At 40.9% G+C, this 20513-nt stretch overlaps 2 pseudogenes; both read right to left on the reverse strand.

Moving 5' to 3' along the window:
• Positions 1 to 1394: 1394 nt before the first annotated feature.
• LOC122688901 lies at positions 1395 to 1514 on the reverse strand (annotated as a pseudogene).
• A 2118-nt stretch (positions 1515 to 3632) lies between these two features.
• LOC122688297 overlaps positions 3633 to 20513 on the reverse strand; it is a 29959-nt pseudogene continuing 13078 nt past the window's right edge.

Below are 20513 nucleotides of genomic sequence, written 5' to 3' on the forward strand. Positions count from 1 at the left end.
ATGACTCATATTTTTTAAGAAAATAAAGGAAAATACGTCCTCTAGGCGTGAGGGCATGCTGGCCCAACAGAGGTGAAGAGAAGAAACACAGAGATGCACGGCCCCTTGACTCCTCTTTTTATATGTTTTCTCTCCTCCCCATGAGCCTTAACTACCTAAATTGGATTAGCCAGTACTGTTTGTTCTACCTGAGGTTCTCATTCTCCTCCTCAGACCTCCTTTGTTCTATTTTCCCGGCTTTCCCTTCCTTGTCTTTAGTCACCATCATTCTGGACTCCTTTTCTCTATTATCACTACCTAACAGAAGAGACGGGAAGCCAGGTGTAAGGAGAGAGAGACAGAAAGAGACCAAGGATCACAGACAGACTCGGAGACGGCAAGAGGGAGATGCAGACACACAGACAGACAGGCACACACAACGCGCGCGCGCGTGTGCACACACACACACACACACACACACACACACACACACACACACACGGAGGCGGAGACAGACAGAGGGAGACAGACTGACTGACAGACGGCAAACGGGAGACAGACACGGGAGAGAGGATGGCATCCGATCCGAGACAGACACACTGGCACAACTGTGACCACCCCAGAGAGAGGCCCTGCGGAAGAAGCCGCTTCCCCAAGGGAGGGGGCGTTCCCTTGGGGCGGCCCAGGCTGGACGCGGTGCCCTGGGGCTGGCAGTCCCCCGTGGGGTCCCCAAGACTTCCTCGCAGCCGAGGTCTCAAAGGTCCCCTTCAGCTTGGCTACCTAAGGCAAGACCCAGGCCAAGCGCCCAGGCCAGAGGGTGAGAGTGTGAGAGTGTGTGTGTGAGTGTGTTGGTGGGCGAGGGTGTGGTCAGGCCGACTGGGGGCCAGGTGGATACCCACGATGGAGGGGGGAGGGTGTGGAGCCGGGGGTTGGGAGCCTGTGTGGTCCTCTTGCTGTCTCTCTCTCCCTCTTTCTCAGTCTCCTTTACCTGTGGTTTCCGGTTCTTCACCTGTCGGGGGGCGGGGTGGGGGGGGGTCTGTGTGTGTGCACGGTCGCATAGGAGGCTGGGGCTGGGGGTTGGGTAGCCTCCAGGATTGCCTGAGGCGTGCCAAGGGAGCCCCAGACTGGTTTCCTGGAAGCTGAATGTGGAGGGGCTCGCAGGCCGCGCGGAGGCAACCCAGGTCTGCAGCAGAAGTTGGAACCCCAGCCACCCACCCCGGGAGGGGTTGGGGCTGCAGAGGCCCAAGAGTTGGGACGCCGCTGCCTGCGAGGGACGCCTGCTGACTGGCCAGCCGGCCGGCTGGCAGGCAGGCAACAGCTCTGAGCGCAGTGGGGTGCGAGGGGCCAAGGGCAGGTGGGGCTTGCGGCGCCAGCCGCGCCGGGGGGCCGGGGGCTAAAGGAGAGGGGCGGCAAGAAGCCTACAGCACCCGGTATTCCCAGGCGGTCTCCCATCCAAGTACTAACCAAGCCCGACCCTGCTTAGCTTCCGAGATCAGACGAGTTCCGGCGCGTTCAGGGTGGTATGGCCAGTAGAGGAGGCGGTTGCCGCTGAATGCCCTAATAGCCCTGCACTGTGCCTCCCTTTCGCTCTGACCTGCCGGTCGGGCCAGCCGGCCGCACCTCTCCACGGGCCTCGCGCTGTACTTAAGCCGCACGACCAGGGCCGGCAACCTGGCGGCCAACCAATGCAGCCCAGCCCCCGCACAAGGACACCCCAGGCCAGCACCTGCCTGGCCCAGCCCGGGGTCCTGAGGGTTGCCGGGACCCCGAGCGCCGGCCGGGCGTGCGTGCGGGGACTGGGGGCTGGGGTGAGGGGCGCGGAGGTCTCGGCGCCCTCCCACCCTGGGCCTCTCCAGGCCCGCCCCCGCTCGGCGCCCCCCCCCCCCCCGCCCCCATCCCGTTCGCTGCTCAGGGCCACGTGGCCCCAGAGGTGTCTGGCTTCAGGGCCGCCGCTGCCCGCGGCCCGCGGTCCTCTGAGCCTCCTGGGGGCATAGGCGCAGCCCAGCCGGGGCCCTGAGCCCTCATCCTGCCCGGCATCCTGCCCGAGGTTTTCCTTGCCCCCACGCCGTCTTGGAGTCTGTCTCTGAACCTTCGTCTCTTTCTGCCTCTGAGTCTCCTGACCCCCGGCCTCTCACAGGCGCTGTGGGTCTGGCTCTGGCTGAGGAGCTTGCGCCGGCCGGCTGTCTCCCTTGGCCTGGGTGCGTGCGAGTGTCTGTGTGTGTGTCCGTGTCCGTGCGCCTGCCTGTCGCTCGTCCGCTCTCTCAGGAAGGACCTGTGCTTGGCGGGCGGCGTGGGGACAAGGGGGGCCGCGGTCGGGCGAAGGGGCGGGGCTGAGGCGCTCGGGTGGACCGCGCTGGTGGCTCCCGGTGGGTTTGGGCCCCGGGCAGGTGCCGGGCAGGATGGGCGCTCAGGGCCCCGGCTGGTCTGCGCCTATGCCCGCAGAAGCCTCAGAGGACCGCGGGGTCCTGGGCCGCGGCGGGCCAGAAGCCAGACACTTCCGGGGCCTCGTCGCCCTGAGCAGCGAAGGGGTGGGGAGGGGTGGGGGCGCCGCCGAGCGGGGGCGGCCTGGAGAGGCCCAGGGTAGGAGGGCGCCGAGACCTCCGCGCCACTCTTTTGAGTCGTGTCCGACTCTTTGTAACCCCATGGACTGTAGTCCGCCAGGCTCCTCTGTCCATGGAATTCTCCAAGTAAGAACACTGGGGTGGATTGCCATTCCCTTCTCCAGGGGATCTTCCCGACTCAGGGATCAAACCTGGGTCTCCTGCATCGCAGGCAGATTCTTTACTGTCTGAGCCACCAGGAAAGCCCAGCTTATTTTTAAAGGAGTGTAAACAGCTGTGTTTTATGGGCACACAACGTATACAACGTATGTCTACATTGTCATGTTTCTTTAAGAACATTTTACTATCAGTTCTGCTATCAGTTCCGCCTACAATATTAATGCCTTTATGATTCAAGTACTTCTTTAATAAATGATAGGACTCACTTTATATTTTGAATGGCTTTTATTTTTAGGTCAAAATCACATAAAATGAATAATTGTGAGAATTATTGTGATTTTACAATGTATAGAAATATCAAATTGTTGTACAATTAAACTAATATGTGCCAATTATACCTCAAAATTTTTAATTAAAAAAAATTCCATGGCATTTAGCATATTCACAGTGTTGTACAACCACCACATCTACCCGGTTCCAACACATTTCCAACATCACAAAAGTTCACATTCGTTAAGCAGTCGCTCCCTTTTCCCCAACTCAAAACAACCTTGGCTACCACCAATCTGTTTCTATGAATTTACCTATCCTGGATATTTCATACAAGTTAAACATACAATATATGAATTTTTGCATCTGACTTCTTTCACTTAGCTTTTTTTTTTTTCAAGGTTTATCCACACAGTAGCAGGTTTCAGCACTACATTGGAACATTCCTTTAGTGCTTAGCTGCTGCTGCTGCTGCCAAGTCACTTCAGTCCTGTCTGACTCTGTGCGACCCCATAGACGGCAGCCCACCAGGCTCCCCCATCCCTGGGATTCTCCAGGCAAGAACACTGGAGTGGGTTGCCATTTCCTTCTCCAATGCATGAAAGTGAAAAATGAAAGTGAAGTCGCTCAGTCGTGTTCATCTCTTAGGAACCCCATGGACTGCAGACTACCAGGCTCCTCCATCCACGGGATTTTCCAGGCAAGAGTACTGGAGTGGGGTGCCATTGCCTTCTCCGAGTGCTTAGCTAGATCATTTTAAAATCTGCTTAGCCTTCACTTCCTACTTGTGCTGAGCCCAGGGTTCAGCCAGCAGTGAACACTTAGGTCTTCTCAGGTCTTATCTAAGCATGCAGCAACTTGCCCTAAATATAGATTGGCTTTCTCAGTTCCCTAGTATACACTATTGTTTTTGAATAGCCTGATTTCCCTAGGAAATTCTCTCCCATTATTTCCTCTCAGGCTTTGGGCACACCTTTATTTACCTCAACTGTAATCTTTTGCGAAACGTGGCAGCAGGTTATTTGCCTTACAATATTTTCAAGAAATGCCTACCATCTTCCAACCTGACTTCAGAGTTAGCTGAACAAAGGAAAGTGCCTTGCTTCAGTCCTTCATGTTGGCCTAAACAGATTTCAACAACTTTTTGAGATTAAAACTGCCTCAGCTTCTTCAGGACCAGGGAACAAGGTCCCACTCTGAGAACCATGGGCTTCTGCCTGTCTTCAAGACTACCACAGAGCTGGAAAGGGGGATGGATCAAGGGCAAGTAAAACACCAAAAGGCTTTCCTAATTTTTAGGTGACTCTGTTCCTGATGCAACATTTGCTTGGTTCTATAAACTTCTGTTTTTCCAAGTCATGAAAAAATTATTTCTGAATGTTTTCATCTCTGAGGAGGAATGATGTGTCCTTGAAGCTACCTACTCTATTTTTGCGAGGGTTACTTTTTGAGTGCTTCACACTGCATATTAAAATGTACCAGGTTAATTTAAGGCTCTAGCTGTTAAAATTCTCCTGATTTCTTTTGACTTTTGTAGGCTGTTCAACCAGCTGCATTAGCATTCCTAGATAACCGTAGAACAGTTTGGGAATGAGATGACTTAAAGCTGGACTTCAGGCCCTGTGAGGGCCAATCTGTTTCTCCTTCATCTCACACTAAGGTGTAGCCCCGTGGAGTGCAACTGAAAGCTGGGATGTTTACCAAGGCCTTTCTTCCTTGCTAGTACCTGTGCAGAAGTTTATTTTAGGAGTTTTAATAGAACTTGCTTAACTCTGTAAACATACCCACTGCAAAGTAAGAAATAATGAGACAAGCAAGTTAATGTAGAGATCAAGCTTATTAATCATGGATTTACCAAGGGTAGCTTATTTTTATTAGATATTATTCATAGCTAGAGTGTTGACATCTGATTTTGCAGAGAAATTATAAGATCATTTTTATTACGATAATTAATACTCTGCAAGGCAAATTGAGTTCCTTGAAGTAGCACGTTTTCTAATTCTTCAACAGGGTTTGGTTTTACTTAGTTATCAAAATCAAACTCTGAATTTCTACACTTAACTTGATGTGGGCACAAAATTTATTCTTTGCATATATTCTAAGTGCTCTGGTTCTTCATGCTGAAACATTCCGACTTCCAGAAATTTGGCTGCCAGATCAAAAAAATATCAGGGATCTTCAATTAAGGGTTAAGATTTCAGTAGAGAAAAATATATACACACATATTTTATTATATACAAAGAACAACAAAAAGTTTCACCAAGTAAACAAAAGAATATAAATTACACTCATAATCAATAGCTTCAAAAAGCCTTTAAATTGGTGTGACCTTTTGCACAAGATATAGGCCTCAAAATGGGGTCACACAGCCATTAATCAGAACTCAGGTTTTCCTCCCTTAATAGCAGTTATATTCTGGAGAGGGTGGCTTTCTGTGAACTCTGTAGGAGCTAATGTGTTAGGCTTCATAAAGGAATGAAAGGCTTTTTCACATCTAGGGGAAACAAAAATATTGACGGGATATTTCCAGGGTTATGTTTACTGTTGACAGTGATTTTAGAGATAACCATAGAAAAGTGTCAAAGATTTCTAGATAAAACTCCAGCTATCTCATAACAATAATGGATAGATACCATTTTCTAGCTCTACAAATGGTTTAGTGACAAATAAAATGGGAGAAAGTGAGCTGAGCAGGCAGAATGAAAAGTCTAGGGAAGGAGGCAAGGAGAGATAAACATAATTCAATCATAGCAAGAAGAGAAAGGGTATGGCCTTCCTAAGACTAACTGCTGGTGACATTTACCCATATAAGTTCAAGCCTAAAAGAACACTGCAGCGTCTATCTATCTGCTGTTTAGTAATATACAGGAAAACATTTTTCATTTGTTCTAAAAGAGCTATTTTATATCAAAAGCTAGAAATACATATTTACTCCATGAAAATCCTAAATGAAATCCAACTTAATATGGAGGGAACTACAGCAATGACAGAAAAATAGGTAGACAGTAAATTCAACTACATTTACAGTACTGCCTTGATATTTTCTACTCGTTTTTAATCTACACACAAGGCTCAAGTTCTGGGGTTACAGGTTTTATTTTTCATTCTCCTTAAAAAGTGAAATTACCAATCCTCAAGTCAACTAAAAATTGTTCTGGGCTCGTAGAGGTGATCTGCTCTTCGTAACAGATCGCTCTGTGATTTCTTCTACTTGAGACTCTCCAGTGGGTTAGTGCCTCTAATTTCTTTGTCTTTTCCATGTGATTTTTTATGCTGTGGATTTAAGGGAGAAAATTAAATCAATATAAAGTAACACGTGACACATATTAATCATATTCTATTTTCAAAATTCTCTGGGATATAGGGAAGAAATTAGGTGTGGAAAACTTTAGAAATACTCAGCACAAATTTGAGCCAACACTGCCTAGAAAGTAGAAATGAATGCCTTCTTATTTTATCACCAAGTGGGGGGTGTATGTGAGAAGGAAATGTTAATTTTCTGTATGGTTTTCCAAAAAAAAAATAATTACAGATTTTACTGTAGGGCCATGGTTATCAACAGGGAGACTTGTGCCTCTCGGGACATTTGCTTCTGTCTGAAGACATTTTTGGTTGTTAAAGCTAGAGGGGTACTGCTGGCTTCCAGTGGAGAGAAGCTGGGGAAGCTGCTAATTAAACACCACATAATACACAGGCCAGGTCACCACAACAAAGAATTAGCCAGCTCAAAATGTCAATAGTGCTGCTGCTAGAAATCTTGCTCTAGGGAAACAAAGATGGGCTATTGTACAAAAATGGCAATTCTGGGACTTCCCTGGCAGTCCAGGGGTTAGGACTCTGTGCTTTCACTGCCAGGGCCGGGGTTCAATCCCTGGTCAGGGAACTAAGATCCCACGGGCTGCAAGATGCAGCCAAAAAAAAAAAAAAAGAGGTAATTCTATTTTAAGCATGGGTCTATAGGCTATCTCAAGATACTTTTTATTTAACCTATATTTTATCTTTTAAAAAACTTATTTCATGTTTCTTATTTGGAAATACTTCATTGGAATCCTTGTACTTGCCCTTAGAGAACTTTAGGTAACTGATGACTTTCCTTTCAGACCCACTCATCAATTCTTAGACAAATTGTAAAGCAACTTTAGAGTTTCTAACCTAGAAAACTTCACCAAATCAGACAGACATGAGAGAAAAAAATAATTTCTGGACTTTAGCTAAAGGTCTAAAATCCAATCCCAAGTCTTTTCTGGTACTGTAGGAACTTCCTTGCCATAACTGAACCACTAAGCCTGGCCTTCAGAACATCATATGCTGTAAGAATGAAAGAATTTTCAAATAAGGATTAAGCAGTCACTAAAGTTTTCTTAACTTTCCCTCTTTTCTTAATTTTATAAGATAGAAGAGAGAGTTGAAAAACAGACATATATCTAGTGTTTTCTAATAGTAAAGAATAAAGCAAAAGGTAGGAAGATTTGGGGGATAAAATTGCCTTGATGCAGAGAGAGAGGAATTTAATAGACTCTGAGCTAGAAGTTTTAATAGCTTAATAGGAATGGAGAATCTTTAGATCATGGTGGAAGCATAGACACATCATAAGCAGCACTTCAACTATATAAAATGTAGACATCAACATCCTATGTAAGGAAATTCTTACTTCATACACTCTGTCTAGGCTTATGCCTTTAAATGCGTGGGAAATATTAGACAGTTTAGAGTGTCATACTCCCAAAAGTGGTGAAAAGGGGGAAGGAGAGGGCACAGGATGTAAATGCTCAAGATCAAGGCAGGTGAGAAGTGCAGGCTACATGGGGGAATGGTTAATAGGAGAAAAGCCTCAGGCAGGAGACTCAGCCATTAAACTAGAGAGGCATTCAGTCTCAATTTGAATGTCTTAGCCTTCAAAGTCTGACTGTGGGCAGAGATAGGCTCCAGGACATCCACGTCAAAGGTGGAGGGAAGAGAGAAATGACTGCTTTTAGTATTATTCTGAGTATGGAGGCAGTGGAAAAGGGGTAAGGATAAAAACAGAAGATTACCAGCCAAGGATGGGAGTAAGTCAAGTTTTGCTTTTATTTATCCTACCAAAAAAACCCTAATCAATTATCATACTTGTGTAAATTCTTTAAACCAGAAAAGTTAACAAGCCATCCCAATAGAATGACTGAAATAGTTTTCCTGTTCCATCCATCAAGAGCAATGCCTTTATGCTGAATAGCAAATGACAGATTTACATTAGATGTGGAAAGGTTATCTAACAAGATACAGTCAGGTACCTGGAAAAATGGAACCCCACCACTTGATGAACCATCCAAACTAGTATCTACAGATGGTTCCTGAGTTACAGGTTCTTCAACAGTGAGCACCAGAACCGCATTTTCTTCATCCAAGTCCTAAAATAAGAAGCTAGATGAAATGATAAATTCCCAGGGCTTAAAAATCTTCACATGGTGGGGGCGGGGTTAAAAAAAAAATCACACAAGGCAGTTTTATTCTTTGAAAAATAACACAATGTCCATTACTTAAAAGTTAAACCTCAACAAAATTAGCAGAAAGTCTACAAAATAATAAAAATAATTCCTGTTATGTTTTCACATAGAGAAGGACCTATAATAAAGTGTTAAATGTGATAATCTCAGAATAAAGAGATTATAGCTTACTTTTTACTTTCTTCTTTGTTACTTTCCAATTTCCCAACTTTTCTATATTTACTATAGTTAAATGCACAGATTGTGGAGATTCTCTAGGTTCTACTTCCAGCTCCATCCTTGTGATTTGGGACAATGTGATTTAGTTTGTGATTTAGTTTCCGCACCTGTTAAAATGGAGATAGCACTAGCATTCACCTTATGGAGTTACTGAGAGAATTAACTGAGTAAATATATATATGTAAAATGCTCAGAACAATGTCGAGCACATGAATAAACACAACATAAACATTGTCTAGCGCTTCCCTGGTGGTCCAGTGACTAGGAGTCCACCTTGCAATGCAGGGACACAGGGTGGATCCCTGGTTCAGGAAGATCCTGCATGCCAACGAGCAACTAAGCCCATGTGCGCCAGCTCTTGAAGACCATGCACCTAGAGCCTGGCTCTGCGACAAGAGAAGCCACCGCAACTAGAGGGCAGCCCCTGGCTGTCACAACTGGAGAGAGCCCTCATGTAGCAACGATGACCTAGCACAGCCAAAATGAGTAACACAATAAATAAATAAAGGTAAATTAAAAAAAAGTTTATGAGAGAATTCTAAAATTATGAGGCCTAAAATAAATCTTACCTGGCTAGTCTCTTTGTTGTTTTCTGAACAGTTTAGCGTCGTTAACAGCTCAGGCTGTTTCATTTTCAACTGATCAAGGAGCTGTTCACAGGGCTGGGTTCTCACCAGTGTTGATGGGTATGCATAATTTTTCCTCTGTGGGGTCATACCTTTAGTGGATATAAGTGGTAAACATCGAAATGTGGCATATGAGTAAAGGTTTTTTTTAATTGAAAAATAACTTTTGTAATATTGTATTGGTTTCTGCCATACATCAACATGAATCAGTCATAGTTATACATATGTCCCCTCCCTCTTGAACTACTCCCAGCATTTTTTTTTAATGCTAAAACTTATACTTCCCAGTAAGTCTTTGTCTTCCAAAAATATAACCACTGCCACATAAGAGAATCAATTTTGTTATCTGTCAGGTATAGATTGCTTAAAATGTTTCCTAAATTGACAACTCAACCAATTGCAAGATCCAACCTATGCCAAAACATGAAATTTTCCACCTACAAAAGATGTATTATAGGCTCTAAAAGGATTCAGATCATTCTGGAAAAAATGGCAATATTATTGGAATAAGACACAATTTTCTCAGCATGATCAGTTAGATAGGAATAATCATTTTACTGTAAGTTTGGCGGAAAGTAAACATTAACCAGTTACACTTCTTTACAATAATTCATGTTCTCATAATTTACACAGGCTCTGCCCTTTTCCCTTAACACTTATATTCCTAATTTCATTGAAAAATGGATAATAAACATCAAGAGTCTTGGGGGAAAAAATTAACTAGCATCCATTAGTGCCATCTCCTTTTATAAATGCTTAAAAAAAAAAAAAAAAAAAAAAGAACAACTTTAAAGTATAATTTACATACTGCAGAAAAAACTCAATGATTTTTAGTAAATTTACAGAGTGTCACCACTACTGCAACCTAATGAATAACTCAATTACTCAGCCTGTGTTAAATACTTTGTTACACCTTCTTTCATGAAGGCTTCCCTAAATACATTATAGCTTATACTGCTCTGAGGTCCCAAAATGGTAATTCTTGAATGGCAATCTGAACGGTCCATGACAAAAGGAGAGGTACACATAAAAAATGCACAATGTGGTAAACCTTGCATTAAACTAGATTTATTGAATTACATTCCTCGATTTTTGGTATTAAAATGTCCTTTAAAAACAGTGCTAGATAGATGGTAGGCTTTCTTTTTGTGCTTTCTTTAGCACATTTCTAAAATATGCTCTCTTAATAAAGCCAGTTCCCTGAATGTTTGTAAACTTTTACTGAATTATGCTTGCCCAAGTTTCTGGGAGCATATGCCATGTATATCATCTAATGCTTGATTAAACCTAGTTTAGGATTCCAGTTTTTCCATATTTGAGTTAATCAGCGTGAGATGGTAAATCTGTGTCAGGGAATGGCAGGACCTAGTTTCCAGGAACAACTAGCACTGTATACAGTTGAATTCAACTTCAAAATTTTTTAAATTCAATTTCCCTTTAAAAGTACCTGTTGGGATATCCAGTTTCAGATCCTGTTGTAGAAAGCAGTTAAGTTTGGTCAAACCTATTTTTACAGTTTTATTAAGTTCTTGACTTCGTGTCATTAATTCTTCTTCATCAATAATTATCTGACGGAGGAAAAAGTTTTTCTGGTTCTCATCAGCTGCTTTATGCCCACTTAATTGTTGAGTAATCGCTAAACTTGAAGTGTCACATCCTTGGTTTATAACCTGTAAATGATGCAAATGAGATTTCATTACTAAGATCAAAGTTGCCAGTCCTTTATGCAACATGTTAACTTCTCCTTACCTTGAAGTTTTCCATAACAGAGGTTTTAGAAACACACGACAAAGTATAAATAGTAATACTAATAACCCCTTTATATTCACTACCCAGCCTCACCGTTTATTACTACATGGGATATAGATCAATTAAGACTGGCCAATTACTCCTGCTCTCCACCAAGACAGTTCTGAAGCAATTTCTGTATCATTTTGTCCTTTTACACTGCATACTTCTCTAAGAGTTAAGAACTTCTTAAGACCACTCTCACATCTAAATGGCATCACCAACTCAAGGGACATGAGTTTCGGTAAACTCCAGGAGTTGGTGACGGACAGGGACGCCTGGCATGCTGTGGTCCATGGGGTCACAAAGAGTCGGACATGACTGAGCGACTGAACTGAACTAAACTCACATCTAAAGAATTTAACATTCCTTTCTTTACATCAAATGTCTAGTCAGTGTTTAAATTTCACGAGTTCTCTCATGTTTTTCAGGCTTGTTTGAATCAGAATTCACCATTAGATTTGGTTGATATGTCTTATCAGATTGATTATATTCTTTGCAGCCAAAGATGGAGAAGCTCTATACAGTCAGCGAAAACAAGACTGGGAGCTGACTGTGGCTCAGATCATGAACTCCTTATTGCCAAATTCAGACTGAAATTGAAGAAAGTAGGGAAAACCACTAGACCATTCAGGTATGACCTAAATCAAATCCCTTATGATTATACAGTGGAAATGACAAATAGATTTAAGGGACTAGATCTGATAGAGTGCCTGATGAACTATGGACGGAGGTTCGTGACATTGTACAGGAGACAGGGATTAAGACCATCCCCATAGAAAAGAAATGCAGAAAGGCAAAATGGTTGTCTGAGGAGGCCTTACAAATAGCTGTGAAAAGAAGAGAAGTGAAAAGCAAAGGAGAAAAGGAAAGATATTCCCATCTGAATGCAGAGTTCCAAAGACTAGCAAGGAGAGATAAGAAAGCCTTCCTCAGCAATCAGTGCAAAGAAATAGAGGAAAACAACAGAATGGGAAAGACTAGAGATCTCCTCAAGAAAATTAGAGATACCAAGGGATCATTTCATGCAAAGATGGGCTCAATAAAGGACAGAAATGGTATGGACCTAACAGAAGCAGAAGATATTAAGAAGAGGTGGCAAGAATACACAGAAGAACTGTACAAACAAGATCTTCATGACCCAGATAATCATGATGGTGTGATCACTCACCTAGAGCCAGACATCCTGGAATGTGAAGTCAAGTGGACCTTAGAAAGCATCACTATAAACAAAGCTAGTGGAGGTGATGGAATTCCAGTTGAGCTATTTCAAATCCTGAAAGATGATGTTGTGAAAGTGCTGCACTCAATATGCCAGCCAATTTGGAAAACTCAACAGTGGCCACAGGACTGGAAAAGGTCAGTTTTCATTCCAATCCCAAAGAAAGGCAATCCCAAAGAATGCTCAAACTACCGCACAATTGCACTCATCTCACACGCTAGTAAAGTAATGCTCAAAATTCTCCAAGCCAGGTTTCAGCAATACATGAACCGTGAACTTCCAGATGTTTAAGCTGGATTTAGAAAAGGCAGAGGAACCAGAGATCAAATTGCCAATATCTGCTGGATCATCAAAAAAGCAAGAGAGTTCCAGAAAAACATCTATTTCTGCTTTATTGACTATGCCAAAGCCTTTGACTGTGTGGATCACAATCAACTGTGGAAAATTCTGAAAGAGATAGGAATACCAAACCACCTGACCTGCCTCTTGAGAAACCTATATGCAAGTCAGGAAACAACAGTTAGAACTGGACATGGAACAACAGACTGGTTCCAAATAGGAAAAGGAGTACATCAAGGCTGTATATTGTCACCATGTTTATTTAACTTATATGCAGAGCACATCATGAGAAACCCTGGGGTGGAAGAAGCACAAGCTGGAATCAAGATTGCCAGGAGAAATATCAATAATCTCAGATATGCAGATGACACCACCCTTACGGCAGAAAGTGAAGAAGAACTAAAGAGACTCTTGATGAAAGTGAGAGAGGAGAGTGAAAAAGTTGGCTTAAAGCTCATCATTCAGAAAACTAAGATCATGGCATCTGTTCCCATCACTTCATGGGAAATAGATGGGGAAACAGTGGAAACAATGGCAGACTATTTTGGGGGGCTCCCAAATCACTGCAGATGGTGATTGCAGTCTTGAAATTAGAAGACGCTTACTCCTTGGAAGGAAAGTTATGACCGACCTAGATAGCATATTTAAAAGCAGAGACATTACTTTGTCAGCAAAGGTTTGTCTAGTCAAGGCTATGGTTTTTCCAGTGGTCATGTATGGATGTGAGAGTTGGATGGTGAAGAAAGCTGAGCACCGAAGAAATGGTGCTTTTGAACTGTGGTGTTGGAGAAGACTCTTGAGAGTCCCTTGGACTGCAAGGAGATCCAACCAGTCCATCCTAAAGGAGATCAGTCCTGGGTGTTCATTGGAAGGACTGATGTTGAAGCTGAAACTCCAATACTTTGGCCACCTGATGTGAAGAGTTGACTCATTGGAAAAGACCCTGATGCTGGGAAGGATTGGGGGCAGGAGGAGAAGGGGATGACAGAGGATGAGATGGTTGGATGGCATCACCGACTTGATGTACATGGCTTTGGGTAGACTCCAGGAGTTGGTGATGGACAGGGAGGCATGGTGTGCTGGGATTCATGGGTCACAAAGAGTCAGACACGACTGAGTGACTGAACTGAACTGACATGTCTTAAGTTAGTGACTATATAATTTCTCATCAAAACAGATATTCTAAGAGTAAAAAGGGCCATTAATAATAATTACCCCAGTGCAATAAATATCAACAAGGACTATCCTAGGCAAACCAGGGCTTAGGGCCCTCTAGGTCTTAACTCCCTTTTGATATAGGTTATCCATACTTTCTGCTTTGAAAGAAAATTTCATTGAAGAAACCAGGTATTTGTGCTCTACTGAATATCTCAATTATTAAATATGTTCAATGCACCTCTGTTATTTTCACATGTTCATTTGTCCTCTGTATTTTCTACAAATTAGTTAGATCTAAAGGCTTGATCTAGACCAGGTTTTAACTTTTTGGCAAGAATATTCCATAGGTGGTACTGAAAGTGCATCACGCCTGGTTGTGTCTCTCACGTTAAGGTTAATCGGTGTGGGGATTCCCTGGTCGTTCAGTGGTTAGGATGCTGTGCTTTCACTGCCAAGGGCCGAGGTTCCGTCCCTGGTCAGGAGACTAAAATCTCACAAGCTGCATGGAAAAAAATCAACCAGTGTGTTTGAGTATGGTCACCTTCTTAGTTATAAAGATCTGTCATCAGCTTTTGCTCAAATGGTGTACAGACTCACTAATGTCCACAAAGATTATTTCACTAGGGGTTTTGCAAGATGGAGGTATCCTAATTCTATCATTTCTTCTGCATTTTACTAGCCAGAATTCTCCTTTGAAACACTTTTCTTCATCCATTACCCTGCTAAACCAAGACAGAGTTCTTTCAGGAAAGTCAGATGACCTTTCAATTGCTTCCCTTCATTTACCACTGCTTAAAATAATTTACTGCTTCCCTAGCATGATCCAAAGGAGACTAATGAAATTTTTATGAATTTATCAATTTTAACATATTTGATATATCTTAATCTATTGTAGCAATTATTCCTCATGATGCTCAAATTGTACCACCTCCAAATAAGGGAGTGTCTCAGGTTGGCTCCTAAGTCTTTTTGAGATAATTCCATTAATCTTTAACAGCATCTTTACTTTCTGGTATGACAAGATCTATAGGCTCATCTGGTATATTTCCTGCTCCAAACCTGAAATTACCTATTTCTCTACTAGTCATAGTTCCTTTTTGTGAAAATAGGTTATATAGCTTAAAACACTTAAGTTCTTTTACCTAATTTTTTAAGAACAGTAGTAAAATCCTTTCATTGCACAGAAGAAAAACCAACCCACAAAGGGCTCATGCAAATGTTAAGTTCAAGCAAACCCACAAACCTATCAGATATATTCTGAGTAACCAGAACAATATCCTAAATACTTAAAGCAATAACAGGTTTGAATGTACCCAGACAAAAGTAAAAATCATTTATAAGTGAAAAGTATTATACACCAAAAGACAGCATGCTCTAAACCAAAGTAAGTAACAAACCGGAAACCAAAGATAGATATAGGACAGATCAGACAAATGTTAAATCATCTGGAGATCTAGGAAACATATATGTGAAACAAGATCATGTATAAGCATGCCAACTATTATCCTTACAATTTTAAGTAATTCATTATACTTTAGCATGTGTTTTGAAGCCAATACTTAGCCAAGACTATAAAATTTTCTGATGATCACCTGTTCTCCCCAAGGGAGGTTCCAGTTACAAAGTAATTACCTTCAATAAATTCTGAAGTTCCTCTTGCCTTTTGCTTAACCAAGATGCCCACTGCTCAGAAAAACAAAGTGTGCTTGTGTTCAGAGCCTCGCATCTCTGTTCGGTCTCTTTAGAAATTATTTCAAGGTTGCTACTGAGTTTATCACAGTGTTTCTTAGACTCTTCAACCAATTTTCTACCTTCTTGGTTAAACTGTGAGTTCCTCTGACGAATCATCAAAATCAACACAAAATTTTTCACCGTGAGAAGTTGTTTTTGCTAATTATATCTTTAGATTTCCTTTAGGAAAAGAGAATAACGCTGTTAAAATGAAAAACTAAGACTCAAAGGATACATATCTTGCCCAAGATCACACGGCTCAAAAATGGTGTGTTCAAACCTAAGTAGTCTTATTCCTTGAACTTAGAGTTCAAGTTCTTGTGTTTTCACAGCAGACTGATATCACATCTGTGACTAAATGACTTTTGAAAATATCTCTTTTCTTATAAAACCCTTTTCAGCCCTTTTCCAGATGTGACACTTTACTTCATACCTCTTAGAATATTAACTATATGGTTATTAAAATGAACTCTGCCTAAGTGTTTTACTCCTTCTGGGTTGCTCAGTGGTTAAGAATCTACCTGCAGTGCAGGAGATGAGGGTTCAATTCCTGGGTTGGAAGGATCCCCTGGAGAAGGAGATCCACTCCAGTATTCTTACCTGGAAAATCCCATTGACAGAGAAGCCTGGCGGGCTACAGTCCCAGGGGTTGCAAAAAGGCTGGACACAACTTTAGCAACTAAACAACAGCAATTGAATTATGTTACTTAAGAACATCTCCTATTGCCTGTAGCCTTGAGATTATAGTCCCTAAACTGTCCATAATCAGTTAAGTCATTCTCTTCTTAAGCAGTTTTGCCTTGTCTATGACACAAAATAAATAATAAAAATTATAAATATTATAGAACAAAGTCAATTATAAAACTTTCTAATAATTAAAAGACAAGTATATTGAGGTGTGACAAATTATACATATAGCACATATAATGCAATGTAACATAATGCTGATATGAAACTAATATCCCAGTATATATTTAAAATTCATCAATGGCTTCCTTCTCTCCGTAAAGTTCCCTATACTATCAATAGCATTCAAAGTCATCTCACAGGAGCAGAGTTAAACTTTGGGGAATGAAGATTACCCTCTACTACCACTAGATGGTACACCATGTGAGTAAATCAAGTGGGGAAGCAAATGTGCCCCAAACCAAAGTTCAGCTACAGATAAAGTGGAAATAATTGAAAAAGGGAAAGAGAATTAAGTGGTAAGCTTGCAGACTATTGACACAAATCCATCCCCTCAAGGAATCACAACCCACTAGAAATAAAAAGTGGGGAAATGCTTCCTAGATTCAGAATCTAGAAAGAAGAGTTCAGAGTGGAACATGCTATAATGAACAGGACCAACAACAGAATTGAAAAACTGATGATAGGAGTTAGTAGTAGGATAGGTAACATCCAGAATTCTAGAGCTGTGTCATTCAATAGAAACATGAGTCATATACACAATTTAAAAATTTCTAGAAGCCATATTAAGAACAAAAAACAATAAAGCAGAGAAACAATGTACTGGCTAACTGTAGCATATGTGTAAGTAAAATACATGAACACAATGCGTATGAGGTAGGAAGGAGGAATTGGGAATACACTGCTAAGGTCCTTTCATTATACACGAAACAGCAAACTATTTGGAGGTGGATTAAAATTATTTTAAAATATATATTATTAATCTTAGGAAAAACAGTTTTAAAAAGTAATTTTAAAGGCATAAATGACAAGTCAATGGGAGATAAAATGAAAATATAAAGATGCTTGACTTAAATTAGGAAAGGAAAAAAAGAAAACAAAGCACAAATGATGCAACAAATAGAAAATGACAAAATGGTAGGTTTTAATACAACCATACCAATACTTAAATGAGAATGGTCTAATCACACCAGATAAAAGCCATACATAGTTAGATTTGATTTAAAAAAAAAAGTAAGACCCAATTATATGCTGTCTATAAGAAATCCACTTTAAAGACTTACTTCCAAAGCAAAGAGATGGAGAAAGCTATATTATGCAAATAGCAATCAATGGAAAACTGACATGTTTGTATTGAAAGAAAGTGAAAGTGAAGTTGCTCAGTCCTGTCTGACTCTCTGCAACCCCACAGACGGTAGCCTGCCAGGCTCCTCTGTCCATGGGACAGAGGCAAGAATACTGGAGTGGGTAGCCATTTCCTTCTCCAGGGAATCTTCCTGACCCAGGAATCGAACCCAGGTCTCCTGCACTGCAGGCAAACTCTTTACCATCTGAGCCAGAAGTTTTTGAATTAATTTCAGACAAAGTAGACTTCAAAACAATGAAAATTATCAAGGATAAAAAGGGATCCTATTAATACATAATGATAAAAGGTCAATTCTCCAAGATATATCACCCCTACTGTGAATGCATCTACAACAGAGCATCACTTATATGAGGCAAAAACCTGACAGAACTGAGAAGAGAAACAGACAAATCTACAATTAAAGTCAATTTCAATATCCCTTTATTAGTAGAACAAGTAAACAGAAATTCAGTAAGGATATAGATGACCTGAATGGCACTACCAATTGTCCTAAATGACATGTTTAGAACACTTCATTCATCAAACGCAGAATACAGATTTTTCTCATATAAGTAGCACAGGAGTGAAGCATGCCATAATAAAACCACTAGGGCTCTGAAAATTAAATTGTTATTGGAATCACAGCCCCAAAAGGTGGGCCAAGACCTTCCCATTTAAAAAAGATTTAAATAGGGTTCTGAATCACCTAACATAATCAACAAAATGTCAGGAAACAACTGAAAACCACTCTGGAAAATCACACCTTGAATGAGTGAAGACAACAGGTACCAGCATTGAGATAATTCAAATGTTGGAACAATTTCGTAAGGATTTTAATCAACCATCATAAAAATGTTTTTAATGAGCAATTAAAATACATCTAGAAAAAAGAGAAAGAGAATCTTAATTTTCAATGAGCAATTAAAATACATCTAGAAAAAATAGAAGGAGAATCTTAACAAAGAAATAGAAGAGATTTTTAAAAAGAAGTAAAAGGAAATTATAAAACTGAAAAAAGCAGTAATTGAAATAAAACATCTCATTGAATGGGTTCAACAGTAGATTAAACAGGACAAAAGAAGGGTCAGTGAGCATAAAGTCAGATTATAGAATTTACTCAATCTTATCAAAGAGAAAATAGACTTTATATCTATAGTCTCAGAGAACTATGGGGCCACCAAAAAAAAAAAAAACTCAACATTTGTGTCATCAAAGTTCTAGAATCAGAGGAGAAAAAATACAGTGCTGAAAAATGTTCAAAGACATAATGGAGGGAGTTCCCTGGTAGTCAAATGGTAAGTACTTGGTGCTGCCATGGCCTGGGGTTCAATCCCCAGTTGGAGAACTAAGATCCTGCAAGCCGTGTGCCAAGGCCAAAAAATCAATCGATCAATCTTGGTTTAAAAAAAAAAAAAAAGGAAAATTTCAAAGTCTGGTGAAATACATAAGTCTACAGATTCAAGAAGCTGCTGCTAAGTTGCTTCAGTTGTGTCTGACTTTTTGCAATCCCACGGACATAGCCCACCAGGCTCCTCTGTTGATGGGACTCTCCAGGCAAGAATACTGAAGTGGGTTGCCATGCCCTCTTCCAAGGGATGTTCCTAACCCAGGGATCAAACCCACATCTCTTACCAGGTCTTTACCACTAGTGCCACTTTCAAGAAGCCTAGCAAACCCAAAGATGATTAAATCAAAGAAATACATAAGCAAACACAATATAATCAAATGTTTAAAAACTAAGGACAAAGAAAATATCTTGAAAGCAGCTACAGAGAAACTGCCTATATATGACCAAGATTTGAATAACTATGGATTTCTCATCTCTTGGAGACCAAAAGGAAATGAAACAACATATTCCAGGTGCTGAAAGAAAAGACTTGTCAACCCTGAATTCTATAGCCAGTGAAAATATTGTTCAGGAATGAAAGGAAAATCAAGATATTGTCAGACAAAGCAAAACAGCATTTGTGGGCAGCAGACCTACCGTAAAGACTAAGGAAGTTCTCCAAACAGAAGAAAGCTTGAAACTTCAGGAAGGAACAACTTAATGGGCAAAAATAGGGGTAGATATCAGAATATCCTTATCCTTGTGAGTTTATAATATCTACAGGCAAAAATCTTGACAAACCCCATTTCTTATACAAAAAATTAAAAACCAGATCATGAGGAATTCCCTGGCAGTTCAATGGTTAGGACTTCGTACTTTCACTGCCAAGGACTCAGATTTGATCCCTGGTCAGGGAACTAAGTTACTGCAAGCCACGTGGTATGGCCAAAGTTTTTTTAAAAAAACTCATGGATTTAAATCTTACATAAAATTATAAAACTTCTAAAAGAAAACATAAGTTTGATTGAACTATATGAGAAGGATATGAGACTGGCACGCAATAAACTATAAAGTAACATTAAACATTAATGCAGGAAGCAGTAAACTTTTTCTTTAAAATCCAGATAGCAAATATTTTAGGCTTACAAGTAGTCTTTGATATACTCTTTTCAGTGTAAAAGCAGCTAAATACAGCCAAAGGCAACACATAAACAAACTGGCAGATGGAGTAAACAAACATGGTTATGTCCATAGAATTATCTGCAGTAGCAGGCATCCAGCCCAGAGTCATAGTTTGCCAAGCCCTGCTCTAATTAGTAAATATATATTTCATCATGAATATGAGTTAGAAATTGTTAAATTACTTCATGTGCATTCTAAAATTGAGCAAACACGTAAATATATTGTGGATGAAAGCCAAGTTTCTCACAGTCTGAAAAAGCAGCATGAATATGGACTGAAAAGATACTTATGTGCACATATATATACACACTCACACATATATTTCCAGCTATGTCCACCTGAGAAGCCTTAGAAGAAACGACATCCCAGTAGCAGTAAGAACATCTAGTGCCCCGATCTTGGTTTTGTTACTATGATTGTAGAGCTGGAGCTGAGAA

Source organism: Cervus elaphus, chromosome 33, assembly GCF_910594005.1.
Source record: "Cervus elaphus chromosome 33, mCerEla1.1, whole genome shotgun sequence".
Classification (NCBI taxonomy): Eukaryota; Metazoa; Chordata; class Mammalia; order Artiodactyla; family Cervidae; genus Cervus; species Cervus elaphus.